Source organism: Bombus huntii, chromosome 11 (assembly GCF_024542735.1).
Source record: "Bombus huntii isolate Logan2020A chromosome 11, iyBomHunt1.1, whole genome shotgun sequence".
NCBI classification, from domain to species: domain Eukaryota; kingdom Metazoa; phylum Arthropoda; class Insecta; order Hymenoptera; family Apidae; genus Bombus; species Bombus huntii.
Genome location: NC_066248.1, coordinates 2,189,453 through 2,203,196, shown reverse-complemented (window position 1 = coordinate 2,203,196; position 13,744 = coordinate 2,189,453). Strand labels below are relative to the sequence as shown.

Genomic DNA, 13,744 nt, shown 5'->3' with positions numbered 1-13,744 from the left:
CGCGTTTTCAGCGCGTACAACCGGCTAATAAGACAGCCGTGAAGCCGAGGCTTCGTGCGATAGTCTCGTACGTGTCGATAGAGTTTTTTTTTTGCTTGGCGTGAGTCGCGACTTTCGATAGTGACTTACGAGATACTAAATCTTAGCCGAGATACGCAGAATTGGTATCCGTGCGAGCACGAGTGAGAAATACTTGGGATTACTGGTCCGATCGGTTCGATATCAGGCGTCTTCGGCATCCGCTGGCAAAAGCAAGAATTATCGCTCACTCTGCACCAGGAGATGGAGCGCGCGCGCGCGCGCAACTGCTCGCGGATCTACTAGGAAAACGCGGTGCAATCTCTGATTGCTTGTGAAATCAATATGGCGGCGACCATCAATCGAGGTAATTGACAAGGTAATTGGCGTGGTTTCATACCTCGGCGTAGCGGCGCGCATAAAACGCCGAAGAACCGCCGGTCGAACGAAATAACGCATATAGGGAAAGTTGTTGCGCGAGTTCGGCACGTTTCTCCGCGTCTCTCAGGTTCCTTCCTCCTTCTTTTTTCTTATCCCTCGGTATTCTTCGCATTGTTTTTGCTTCCCAATATCTCGTTTCTTTCGTTATCTTCTGTTGTATCGTACGAGCGAATTATGCGGATTGCCACGGCGACGGGGTGTAAGTCTAAGCGTGAAATCGATATGTAAATGTATAAAGAAAAAAAAAAATTGTACGGTCGTAGAAAATATTCAAACGTGACCAAAGAATCGAAGAGGAAAAAAAGTAGCTACCGCGTTAAGATAGAAACAGCTACAAAGAAAAAAGCTTCTCCTCTTTTAATTGACAAACTGGCTGTCCTCGGCAGGAATTGTGCCGAAGGAAGCAATTTCATTTACAGCGGAAACCCGGTTTTCAACCGACGAATCGGACTCATCTTGGAGAAAAAGCGAGGATTTTTCCCGTGGAGCGTTTACGAGCGGTCCCGTAACGTTCTCCCCAGCCCCGGAAGCACGCTTTAATATCCGCTTATGACGGCTATGTTTCACGGTCTGAGACACCCACTCGGCCCCATTCCGCCCCATCAACCCCCATAGTGCGTTTAATTTACGTGTTTTCGCGAGTTATTCGTCCCCACCTTTGGCCAACCCTCGTCGAAGGGGGTCGGTCGCCATGGCGACGTCGAGCGTTCCGACGCCCAATCGTGGGGCGCCGACGATGTCGGCGTCAGCCCTACGACGCCGTGGAAAGACGATAATAATTGATGGGAAACGGAGAAGGACAGAAAAGGGGATGGGACCAGCACGAAACGGAGTTGGCGGTTTTCGTTCCTTTCTTCGTTCGCGATGGGGTGAGCTAAATCGGCACCCTCGAGATTTCCGTTATTAAGCGGACTGCCCTCCAAGTTGGATTTCATTTAGTCAGGTAATTCTGAGTTTTCGAGAGTTTCCTGCCATCACTTTCTTTCCTGATTATTTGTTTATTCGGATAGATAGGTTAATTAATTGTCCTTTCCTTACGCTTAGTATTATTTTTCATTTCCTGTCGTTTCGTATTTACGCGAATGTATTATCGCGAGAAACGACTACGTATTTCTTGAGCTTTTCATAAAGCCAATAAACGTGTTTGTATTCGTATTCGTATCCGTATCCGTCCATTATCCTCGTTTCGTCGAGATTTACAAATTAGCATCGATAATTAATCCCAGCTAAACAGCGGCTGCTATAATTTCAACGAACGAGTGACTCACATTCGCGCATTTCGCGCACGCTTCGAATTGGCAACGAGTCAAGGAACATCGTACGCATTTGCACGTAGTCGTGCACGTACCGCATGCGTTGCACTTTAAGTGCGCGTGGTAACGCGAGTAGAACAATGTGACTCGAATAGTGTCGAATACTCGCGGAAGTTCAAACGTTCGTCGCGGTAGAAGTCACGGTAGAAGTATCGCGAGCGGCTATTTAATCAACGATCGCCGATATAATCACGACTCGCGTTGCAGACGACAAAACGTAGCCGATCGTTGTCGCTAGCAAACGTTAATAACCTACGAAACGATGTAGGAGATACGTTCCCTCGATTTCTGCCATACAATTTCTTCTTTCGAGACATTTCCATTCGGAAAGAAGAAACGAACCTGTTCCTACCTCTAGCAACACCAGCGCGCAGGGAACTGACGAATTCGCGTATCAACTTCGTCCCGATTGAACTGAGAATTTCATGACCGGTTGGTAATCCTTAGACGCGGTAAGTAGCAGGTCGAGTTGGTGCAGAGAGCGCCAAGGGGAAGACGAAAAGGGAGGGTTCCGCGGGCTGCATACCACCTCGGCCGAAGTAGTGCAAACAGAAGCTGAAGTATCAGCACGCGCGGCACGCTACTTGCGCCTTGAATGCAGCCGAGGGAACTGGAACATCGGGCTGCCAGCTCCCGATCCGAACTCGATGTAACACGCATGCACGTATACAGAAACGAAACCGATCGCGAGGACGCGCGTAACAAGCGACATCGAGCAGGGTCTAGGGAGAAAGAGACGCATCCCTTGGACCGCGAGCCACCCGGGCTATGCAACGCTGAAATTCCGGCGACTTGTGGTGTCACTCGGCGAATTCCATTCGGCCTGCGAAGACGATTTCCTGCCTCCCCCGTCTGCGCTGTTTCTGTCGTCTCTGTTTCTCTTTTACCAGCGAGTCCGCTGGCCTCTTCGTTTTTTGATCGCGGATACCTTAACGAGCAGCCATCGCTGATCGATGCGCGCGCCCCGAAACGACCGGCCGGTGATCGAGATGCAGATAGGATGATCGCTCGTTGCCAATGAACTCTTCCTTTTGATCTAACCCTCGAGGAAGGTGAGACCGCTTCTGGCCTGTTTCTATTCTCGGGATACTCGACGTGGCAATTTGTTTAGAGGATCGTCGACGCCGGTCCGCGTTTTAATTAGGGAAATGCGAGAAGCGTAGGAGTCTGTGGTTTCGCTTTCTGTGATTTTGTTGCTTCTTCTAGAAACGACGGCGTTGGTTGCGTATTTGATTGGATTGCGAGTAAACGAAAAGGAACAGCAACGTCACCCAATACCAAAATTATCGCACCCGCGCTTATCGATATTGTTATCAGACGCAGAGAAATTTATTTTAATCGCGTCGCTTTCCTTGTAATCGTTCGTGTACGACGTGTTAAGGTATATCCGTTGTATTAATTATGAAACAGGTATGAAAGACCGATAACTTTCGCGTTAATCTTACAATTTTAAGAAACTCGCATCCTGCCGTTCCTGCTGTCTCATTGGCCTCTTCGCAGAGGCAACGAGCGGCCATCGATTCGGCGCGAAGTAGCAGCCGATTCTATCGGGCTTAATCGGTAACTGATCGCATGCAAATCCACGGTGTTTCTCGCGCGAAAGACGGTCGACACCGAGGGAAGGACGAAGAGGAGGAGAGAAAAAAGGAAAAGGAAGAAATTGTTCCCTTGGCTCTCGACCAAAGCGAGAGTGGTGATCAGCTGCGCGAGATAAAATCTTTACTTCTTTCCTGCTGTCCCTTACGCCGGCCCACGATCTCAATACAGGCTTGCTCGTTCTTTCGGCCGGGCCGACAGACCGGTCGGTCACGATCACAAACGAAAGCCAGCTTGTAATTGTCTCGTAAATTCCGAGTATCGGTTTAATAGAATATGATAAAAAGTAGCGACGAACCGATGAATTCGAGACATTCGTTTCTTCTCGCATCGAACGCGAACCAGTGACTCGGTTAAGATCATTCTTACGGCAAATCCGATCAATTAAATTACCGAATTTTGCGATAAAGTACGAACAAGGTATCGCGTTCGATGGGAATAATTTTTTAAATTAATCGTAAAAGGAAGAAATGTTCTGTAAGCTAATATTTCGCTAATCAAACTCGACATGCCTGGAAACGATGAAATTTCCAACGCAACACGATCGCAGCGTTCAGCTCATACAGTCTGATGCCATTACACCAAAGTATCTCAACTATTCTATTCTACCTTCGATTGCTTCGGTTGCTCCGATTATAAGAATACTTCTACTCGCCTACACATTCCCTTTTATCCTCCACCGCAGACCAACTATTCCGATTCATTCGCCCATTGCTACCAGCCGATACCATCGAACGCCATTACATTTCTGCCAATCGATCACGATTAACATCCCGGTAAATTATTCGAATAATTCTAGCAAACGATTTACATGTATATTAATATTTATTAAATTACCGTTTCAAGATTTATATGTATATTTCGATGAAAATTAATCTCACGTATAACACGTTGGGTATGAAACGCACGATTAACGTTAAGGTGATTGATAAGGGTAGAGGGACAAGAGGTTCGCTCTGCGACGACGTTTCGCTTCCTTTTGCCAACGAAATGATAAATCAACGTCGGGCGACCGAAGGGTCCCGAGATAGCGCGACATTGAAGCTTTGCACGCGGATGGACATACGGTATTCGTAACATTGTATGCATATTAGACAGCTGGCCAATGCGCGAGGAAACGTGCCTTCCATAGTGGCCGACATTGCACTTGAACGTTTCGCGGACGAAAAGTCTCGCAAGTTGCAGACTCAAGGGACATCTGGATCGTGCAACCGTTTGCTGGCCTTCGGGTATGCACCCTCCTTTTCTAGTAATTCAAGCACTAGAAGCTATCATATTTCTTCTTTCCATATTTATGAAACGACACTTTCGTTCGTCTTCTCCTCGTTGATATCTATGTGCTTCAACTCATTTGCATATTTAGAAAATGGCAATTTTGTCTATTTTTAGTCGCTGTAGGGTCAACCGCAGAGTTCCAAATTTTAGATCGCTCGACTTACCGAACAACAACGAAACAAAAAAGAAAAGAAAAAAAATGAGAACTGAAAAAGAAATGAAAAAATACAAATAAAAATTGGGGAGGAATAAGAAACGGTAGAAGCCTTGCTTCTTTCCTACCAGTGGCAACCCTTAAAGATCCATAACCATGACGAGCCGGCAGCGACGCAGCGGATCGCGCGACACGAAGGAATGCCCGAATCATGCTCCCTAATTCACCGATGATTCCGGCTTTGTCCCGCATAGAGGGACAGCCATCGGAGACGATCTGTCCCGCGACACTCGAGGCATCCCGCGGAGCAGGTAGCTCCGGGGAGACTTTCTGTCAGCGTGGCGCATTATCTAGCCGTTTATCTACGCCTATGGGACTCCCTCGGATGCCGCATACACGAGCGTCGCGATCATCTACACGCCGTTTCCTCGTGTAACGACACAACAGGTACACATCCACCAGGGGATCCCGACAACGCTTGTCTCTCTATTTTCCTACTCATAAATTCATCTCGTGAGAGACCGCTGGCCAACTTGCGTGGGGTCCGTGCGAAGACGGAGGTCACTGGATTCTGTGGTCAAAAGGAGCAACATCGAAGAATCGTCAATCGCCCTGTCGACGACCACTTTTGGGTAGCATGAGTTTCTTTGAACATCGATTAAGGCCAATAAGGTCAATAGGTTGATATCGAATTTTATTTATAATTTATAAGCTGGTAGAAAGCTTGAACACGCGCGTCTCGAAGATTCTACATCATCTTCGTTTATCGAATCGTTTTGAAACGTTGAAATAATTCGTTATTGTTCGGAAGAAGATGAATACCTACCGTTTGTTCCTTTGATAGGAATGGAATTCCAGGTTTATAAGTCAATATAACGGGATTATTAAACACTGTTGGAAGGATCAAGTGGAAATTCCATACATCGGCGAAAAAATTTCGAATTCGGCCAGCGCAATGATTTGTGGGAGGGTAAGAGCGTGGAATGCGATACGGGGGTGAGTAGCAATTGAGCTCAATATTTTCGCATTGAATACAACAGAAACGTTAAACGCGAACAATTCGACGCGCCGCAACTCGAAATTGCTGGGGAACGGATAAAAATGTACAAATAAATACCTTGCATTCGATGCCCATTCAGCATTATTACACAAATATAGAATTTCGTATTATAAATCCAAGTATTTGTAAATAAAAGAAAAAGAAGAATTGAGATAAATATAAGTATTTCTATCGAGACCCTCGATCCCCATTCTTTTACCACTACGAAAGATCAGATTCTAATTAATAAAACAAACAACTAAGAAAAACTATCGTTTTGATCGATGATAAACGATACTGCTCTTTATACCTTTATACGAGTAGGAAATAAAAAGAGGATTGAGTTACTAGTGTCAATTTTAATGCTTTACCATATAAATCCTGCTTCCCTAAAAGGCAAAACTTTAAAGCGCTGTTAAAATTAGGCGCCGAACCATTTAGATATCTAAACGACGCGACACTTCTATATACTCGGGACTCGTAATATCGGTCCCGCTCACAAGACATCGGAATTCGGTCCTCATGATTGATGCTGCAATGACAAACGCGACAAGCTTACAAGTTGTCATACCTTTGACTTTCTGCTTAATTACGAATGCGAAAACGAGTCCCGAGGATCAACGTTCGCTCTCGACTCGACTAAATGTTATGCTTATTTTGGCAGATACGGCCAACAAGAAAGGCGTTCCTCCTCGTAATACGAGTTCTTTTTTCAAATAATAAGCGATGCAGGAATTCGTGAAGCGTTACCGTGGCTATTTACAAAATTTGAAGTATCTTCATGCGGATAAGTAACGGATTTATGCGGCTAAAAAGGTGAAGAATTTTTACCATTCCTTACAGCCTTACGTGATGGAACAGCGTAGGTACTTTCGCTTACCACGCCGCCATTCTTTCTATATATTTTATTAAACAGAAATACCAACCATTCCTTCTAAAAATATAAACGATACAAACTAACAGCGGTACGCTCTTCAATACGTACAACTTCTCTTTATCATTTGTATTTTATCTACGAGTAAACGCAAAGGGGCAAACCAGACGAATTCGTATCGGTATTAGGTTCACGATGGAAGTATAATTTTATCAAAATTCTTCCGAATAGTTGTTCGTTACGGTTTCGCTCGAATCTTTTAACCAGGAGGAACACAAGGAAGGATTAAGAGGGGAAGGAATTTTTCATCCCTCTATAGTTCTCCGTAGTCTCGGCTGTATAACGATAACCAGCTTCCTGAAGTCGATGACGAGCAACCTGAAAAATAACTTCTCGTCGATCGATTAAGACTTGGTTGAGCGTGAATTTTCACGCTTCTGGCAATATACAGGTAGCCAGGGCGCCGGTTAAATCGCAGAACGTCTAGCTAGGGAACAATGCGGAAATTAAAAAGCTGGAAGCTAGGCTGAGCAAGCGCGGATCCCGTCGAGGACGGCGATCTTGTTCTCGAAGCTCGCCTCGTTGTGTTTTTGCTCTGCATAAATGATGAGCTCGGGTATTTTAATGAAGACATTCCACGGCCGCTTGCCGGCTCCTTGGCGTACGGCGAGAGAAAGAGGAGAGAGGCCAACCTCCGCTTCAATAGACACGTTCTTGGCCGCACTTGCTCCGCCTTATTCTATTGGCGATATTGTCAGCCTTTCAACGTGCCGTTTAAACTTTTATCCGTCGCTCGTGTGTTGGTCATCAGATGTGTATCGCGATCATTTCGCTATGATACTGCTCGTTACTTCCGTCTCGATATGTTGTGACTACGCCAACAGGAATTTCTTTTGCTTCCTTTGCCGTTTCCTTCGACAGTTTTCTCATGTTTTGCACCGACGGTTCGATTGTAAAATAGATGACAACTCGATCATCTATTTTAAACGATTCATCGACTGTCCTATTACAACTTGATGTACTATATGCGTTCAAACTTTCTTCGCTACGTCGAACTATATCGAGCATTAGGTTCCTCTTTAACGTCAGGCATAGGTGTGTTGAGAGTAAAACGAGGAAGGTTTTATTATCCGAGCTACAAGGCGCGTGAAGTAACATCTTTAAAGGACCACCAACATCGGCTTCGATCCCCAGAAATTCATCTAGAACGGCGACGTAATTTGTTTGTTTGCGAATAGCCGGAACGCATCGGAATAACAATTAAGTGGGTGCACCGGGTGCACGTGTTCGATGTGGAAGGTCCCCTGCTAGCTTTTCAAGTCACGTCTCATTTGCGCCATTCAATGTAACGTGGAGGGTGCGCCGAGGCATTGAAATCCGCCACCCGAATAAGGGCAAGTGCATCGTGATTCGTAAAAATCACGGTCACGGACCGCGTTGCGAAATTAGTTTAAACAGGCGTTTTTACGTTCCTTGGCCGAGAATCGTGATTTGCATGAGATATTCCTTGTGTCTTAATTCCAGTCGGTCTTGCATTAGATCGGTCTCTCGAGAGAATGTTAAATAGACTGAACTAAAGTAAACTTAAACAGCGTCGTTCCATGGAGGAAGAGTTGTTTTGCACGGCAATTTAAACTTTCACCGTCGCTTAAGTACACGGAAGACAAATTTTTGCTGTAAAGCGCTAAAACTATCGACAAATATTTCGCAGCCTAATAATCGTATAAAGATCTTGAGAAAGAAACACCTCGACGATCTCGCAAAGAAAGTAAAAATCACACAAATTCGAAAGTAAATCGATCGAATGCCGGATAAGCATGCCACGATACTAAAAGATGGAAAAGAAACTGAAATTAAAACGGCATCGATTATGCCGTGTCCGAAGGATACCTAAACCAGAAATACTGTTCGTCGATTCCCTCTGTCCTCGATCCACTCCGTTCTCCGAAGAGACCCTATGATCCGGAAGTCGCGGTTCTTTCAAAAGCTGCTGCCGGCTACCGGTTTTCTGCGAGTGTACAGGGAGAAAAAGAGAAGATAGGGCCGCGATGAAGGTAGAAAAAAGAGAAGGCGAAGACACGAAGGGGCGGGCTACGATATCGGGAAGGAGGACGTCGTGTACCGCGTACCCGGGACATCGTACGTCAAAGGTTCGAGCCCGTGGGAACACGCGGGTAGAGATGCCTTCAATGCCGAGGCAAAGGCGAACCGAGTGTGTTCCTGCAGGTAGACGACCACGAGGAACGTTCACGATGGCTGATGAAGCAGCAGGACGAAGCGAAGTGACTTTTAACATGGAACCAAGTCGCTGGATCCTTTGAGTACGGTTACGAATAAAAATTTAACAATGAAATCAAGATTGGAAGAATTCGAGAACATATCGTACAACGGATAGATATAATCGCGAAACGAAAAGGTGATATAATATTTAGCGTATATAAAATTCACAAGTTGGAAAATCTTGTGTAACTTGAGAAAAATTGGGAATGTTAATAATTGAAAGGCGATTTAAATAGGATCGCGTGAGAGAAATTAGAAATTATAACGAAATACGAATATTAATTATCATCCGAAACACCGATTCGTCGATCGTACAAAAATTCCGAGACAAAAAGACTAAGGTAGACGTTTAATAGAAAGCGAACAAGCAAGAGAAACAAAAGAAAGGAAAGAGGATAGGTATCTCTCTGAGGTGACACCGCCGAAATATTCCCGTCGGCATTCCTAGACGTTTTTTGGGCCTTTGTCAAGCACGGCGTCACGTATGTCATCGAGATCGATACGATTCGATCCACATTCGGATCTCTTCGATAGTTTCGATCTGCCTCTTCGATCCTTCCTCGTCCGATGATAATCAACGATGGCGCTCCAATCACAAAGTTACGCGATGCAAACTGATACGTTCTAGCGTGTGTTTACGATTTATTTAACTTTGGACTTTAAACTATCTTTAAATTAAATTAAGCTAGATACCTTCACGATTGTACAGTTTACCGTCGTAAATAAAGATAAATAAAAGCGTTATACTTGGAAATATTTTTAAGTAAGCGAGGTAAATTTTGACGATACGACGTCTATTTAGTAAAATATAAAAATGTATTGAATATAACGTGCCTAACAGTAGTATTTATTTAAAAATTTGTTCCCATTGTCAAGAAATCGTCTTTATTGCTTCGGTTTAAGGAAGCGTGATAATACGTGATAATTGTTTCAGGTATCGGTGACAAATAAGGGAGAGTCGGATGCACGCTTGGTAAAGTAATATTAATATTCATATTCACGGTCGGATCATTTGTTCCCCTGGTGCAATATCAATAACCTGACCCTAGTAGTATTCTGTTCGCAGGGGTGCCACTTGCGAAAAGGGGACGATACTCGGTATTTAATTACCGTGAATCGAGGGGTGATCGTACAAGTACATGGCGGTTTCGTTATAAATTGTTTAATGGTCTCCCTGGTAATGATAATGGAAGATTCTCCTTTCAGTGTTCATTCTAAAACGAAAAGTAGCAGTTCTTGCATAACGATTTTTATAAATCATTTTTATTATATTATATATACTCTACTCGTAGATTGTAATTTTATCGAATCGTTGGATACAAGGATATATATGGCAAAATACAGAAACCAAATTCGATGAAGAATACGTTTTGAAAAAGAGAAGAACACGAGTCAGGAAGCCTGTCACCGCGTATCGTTTCTCGAAGCGTTGGCTCACGTGGCCCTCACGTGGTTTCCTGCTCTTGCTTTTTCCACGTCTAGCCAGCATATGCACGATTGCGTAACAAAACGCACAAATCATACAGCGCGACAGAAGAAACAGAACAGACTGATTTATGTTCAAGGAGCGATGGCCTATCTGCTATTCGCCTGACGAAATGCAGTTTGGCCAGACCAACGAACTATCGCTCTGCCCGTGGAATGCGCCTGTTCAGACATTGAAAACGTGTCCTCCTATGGGACACCGTCGTTTCGACGGACGACGACGCAAAGGAAATTACCATGATGCAGTGCACGCATGAGAAAGCGCGTAAAAAGTACGTGGCTATTGCGAGACACGTGTTCCAGAGATTCGAATTGCTTCTCTAACGTTATAAGGTCTAGATTCATCCCGTTCTTTCCGAAACTTTCTCTCTCTCTCTCTCTCTCTCTCTCTCTCTCTCTCTAACATGTTACACGAAGCTACCGTCATTAAAGAAACATTGTTCTTACGCTTACAGGTTTATCTCGTAAAAAACCAACCGATAGCATCCAAGTACAGGTAGAAATTGCTGTTAGAAAGGAATCGAAGGTCCTCATAGAACTGGAAACTGTGGCCAGATATAACCCTGCAGCCTTAATATCTCTGGCTGGTGTCCACCATCCAACGAAAGGAGGAAAGAAACGGAGAGATGAAAAGGGAAAAGTAAAAAAAAAAGAAGGAAACGAACACAGCGACGTGAACGAAGGGACACAAAGGCTGAGGCGAACAACGCGACCTCGGTAATTAAAACAAGATGGAACACCTCGGTCAACGCAATAAATCTCACCATTTCCTATTCTCTACCCCTCTCTTTCTTTTCAACCCGACCCGACCCCTCCCCCGATATATCTTTCAGCTTTCCCCTTATCCGAAGATCGGAACTAGCCCCTTCGCGACGTCCGACGATTTATTTTATTATTTGGTAGATTTACTGGCGGCTACCGTTTATTGGAATCCACATCGATCGGAGATTATGAGGCGAGCGACGCGTCCAGATGCGCGCCGTCCTCGATCACAGGTTACGAAACGGATAATTATTGGCAACGAGATGAATTATCGAGAGTTGAACGAGTTGGTGTAACAAAAAAAAAAAAAAAAAAAAAAGGGAAAAGAGAAAAAATATATCGAAAGCAAAGTACCGCGGATCTTTCCTTTTCGCGACAGCATAAGTGGATTTTGTTGTTTCGCGTTATCGGCGCATACCGAACGGCTGGATGTGTATCGCAATTATTCTTTCGCTGAATCGACGTATCGTGATCGAGGCGGTGGCGATCGCGTGCCACAGTGTCTCTCGTTGCTTCGATTTATTGGACCTGCAGAGATATTCGTGTGGCAAAGCTGGATAAAATTATACAGAATTGTTGTACGCGTAGAATTAGAGACGCTCGCGTTCCTCCGTTGAATTCAATTTTATTAATTCGTATGCATACGTAGATACATCTCGCGCTGATTCCATAAATCTTGCTGTAGTAACATCTTTCGGAACTCCGTGTGCTCGTTCTTATTTCTGAAAATATCACGAAATCTCGTTAAAATTTCTCACCACCTTGCTTTTTCGTGCACGAGCACGACTTCCATTTGCGGCACGGCCAATCAGGCTACACGTGTCTTACACGTGATAACAACGATCGTCCGAATCCCAGGAACATCGTTTCCCCTAGGTGACGAAGTTAATTGCTCATTTTCTCATCTCGTTAACTGTGTCTCGGTCTGCAACACGTCGGTGATGTAGGAAACGGAGCACGTGTAAAGGAAATCGTCCATCGATCTGACCACATGTTGAACCGAGCAGTTTATTATTTCGTATATTACATCGATTTGTAATATTAATTAGGTCTGTCGTTCTTAGTGAATTTCGAGGAAATCAGTAGGACGAACTTCGTCAAAATTATTATATACCGCGTCGATTTAAAAAATGATTTCTAAACGCATCCATGCATCGCTTTATTATGCGATCGCGTTACAGGTATTTACTGTTTCATAGAATTACGTGAATGGTTGTTTATGATTCAGAGTTGTTTTTCGTTTCGATATTAATGTACGTCTACATCGTACGTCAATCGTAATCTCTTTAGGAAAATATTTCTAAATTGCTCAAAATATCTCAGAACGATTTTACCAAACGAAGATGGATAAGAAGCGAACGAAAGCGAAAGTTTCACGCAGAATTCCAGAAGATTAAATTCCCCATTACTTCCTCTTATTACGTGCTCGATTAACTTTCCGGTGTGAGTGGAGCCACTAAATCCACCGGTGTGTAATTAACCAGCAGCGGCGTAACGAACCGCAAAAGCATAAAATTCTATTTTCTCAGCCAGATGTATTCCAGTTCCGTTCTACTCTTATCTCTAATCTCTGCTGTTAATTACATAATCGCGGATACGCGGCTCACACTAACAGGATATATCACGTGTTTCTCATGTTCTTGCACAGGAAATGATTGTAGAAAAATGAATTGCGAAAGAGATTCGAAGAATCTCGTTAGTATTTCGACACGACGATCAATGGAAATATAATAATCACGTCCGATTCTTTTATCCTTGTTACTCAAAGAAATTACTGTCTGATTTAATTATTCGATACGTAAGCTGTTTTGGAAAATTGTTAAGACAAATGATCAAAGTTGTAATATCCATAATGGACATGTACGAGAGAAAAACTGTTCAAATTGTCGGGACGTCGTAATTTCCACGGAATTGTAGAAATCGAATCTTAGAACACGTACTTACGTTTACACGCTTAAAGGCGAGAATTATATATCAATTTTAAATCGATAACGATCCGCAAAAATGATCTATCTTTATCAACTTTTACGACTACAGTTACTTGGTGTAAAGCTGGAATTTGGTATACGTTCTGTTCGTTAATATCGCAAACCAAGTATTAGAACGCAAGTATTTCGTATCTCCGAAATAAATGCGGTGAATTTTTTAACCGAGGTGTTCACGAAGTTTCAAATGTACGCAAAAGATCATTAATAACGAATTTTGACAGCCTGTTAATGTTACTGTCACTTTTAATAGAGACGTCAAACGTGTCCAATATCATGCATCGTAATTAATTACATGTTCGATCAGGCGTTAAAAGTTGTAACACCGTTTTATACGACAAAAAATATTTATGAAATAAGGCGTACGTATCCTAATCGAACGATCGATATCGTACGTGAAAAGAAACTTGAAAATAATCATCGGGTGAAAGTCAAAGCCAGAAAACGCAACGATGTAATATTAATGCATCATTTATTTAACACCTATGATGACGATAACATGAGATGCGCTTAAGGTAGAAT

General features: G+C 43.6%; 1 long non-coding RNA gene across 1 annotated transcript; it reads left to right on the top strand.

The window, feature by feature from the left end:
- Positions 1-9,982: 9,982 nt before the first annotated feature.
- Positions 9,983-11,130, top strand: LOC126871019 (uncharacterized). Its single transcript, XR_007691504.1, has 2 exons — positions 9,983-10,747; positions 10,931-11,130. It is a non-coding gene; the product is annotated as an uncharacterized LOC126871019 (long non-coding RNA).
- The last annotated feature ends 2,614 nt before the right edge of the window (positions 11,131-13,744 follow it).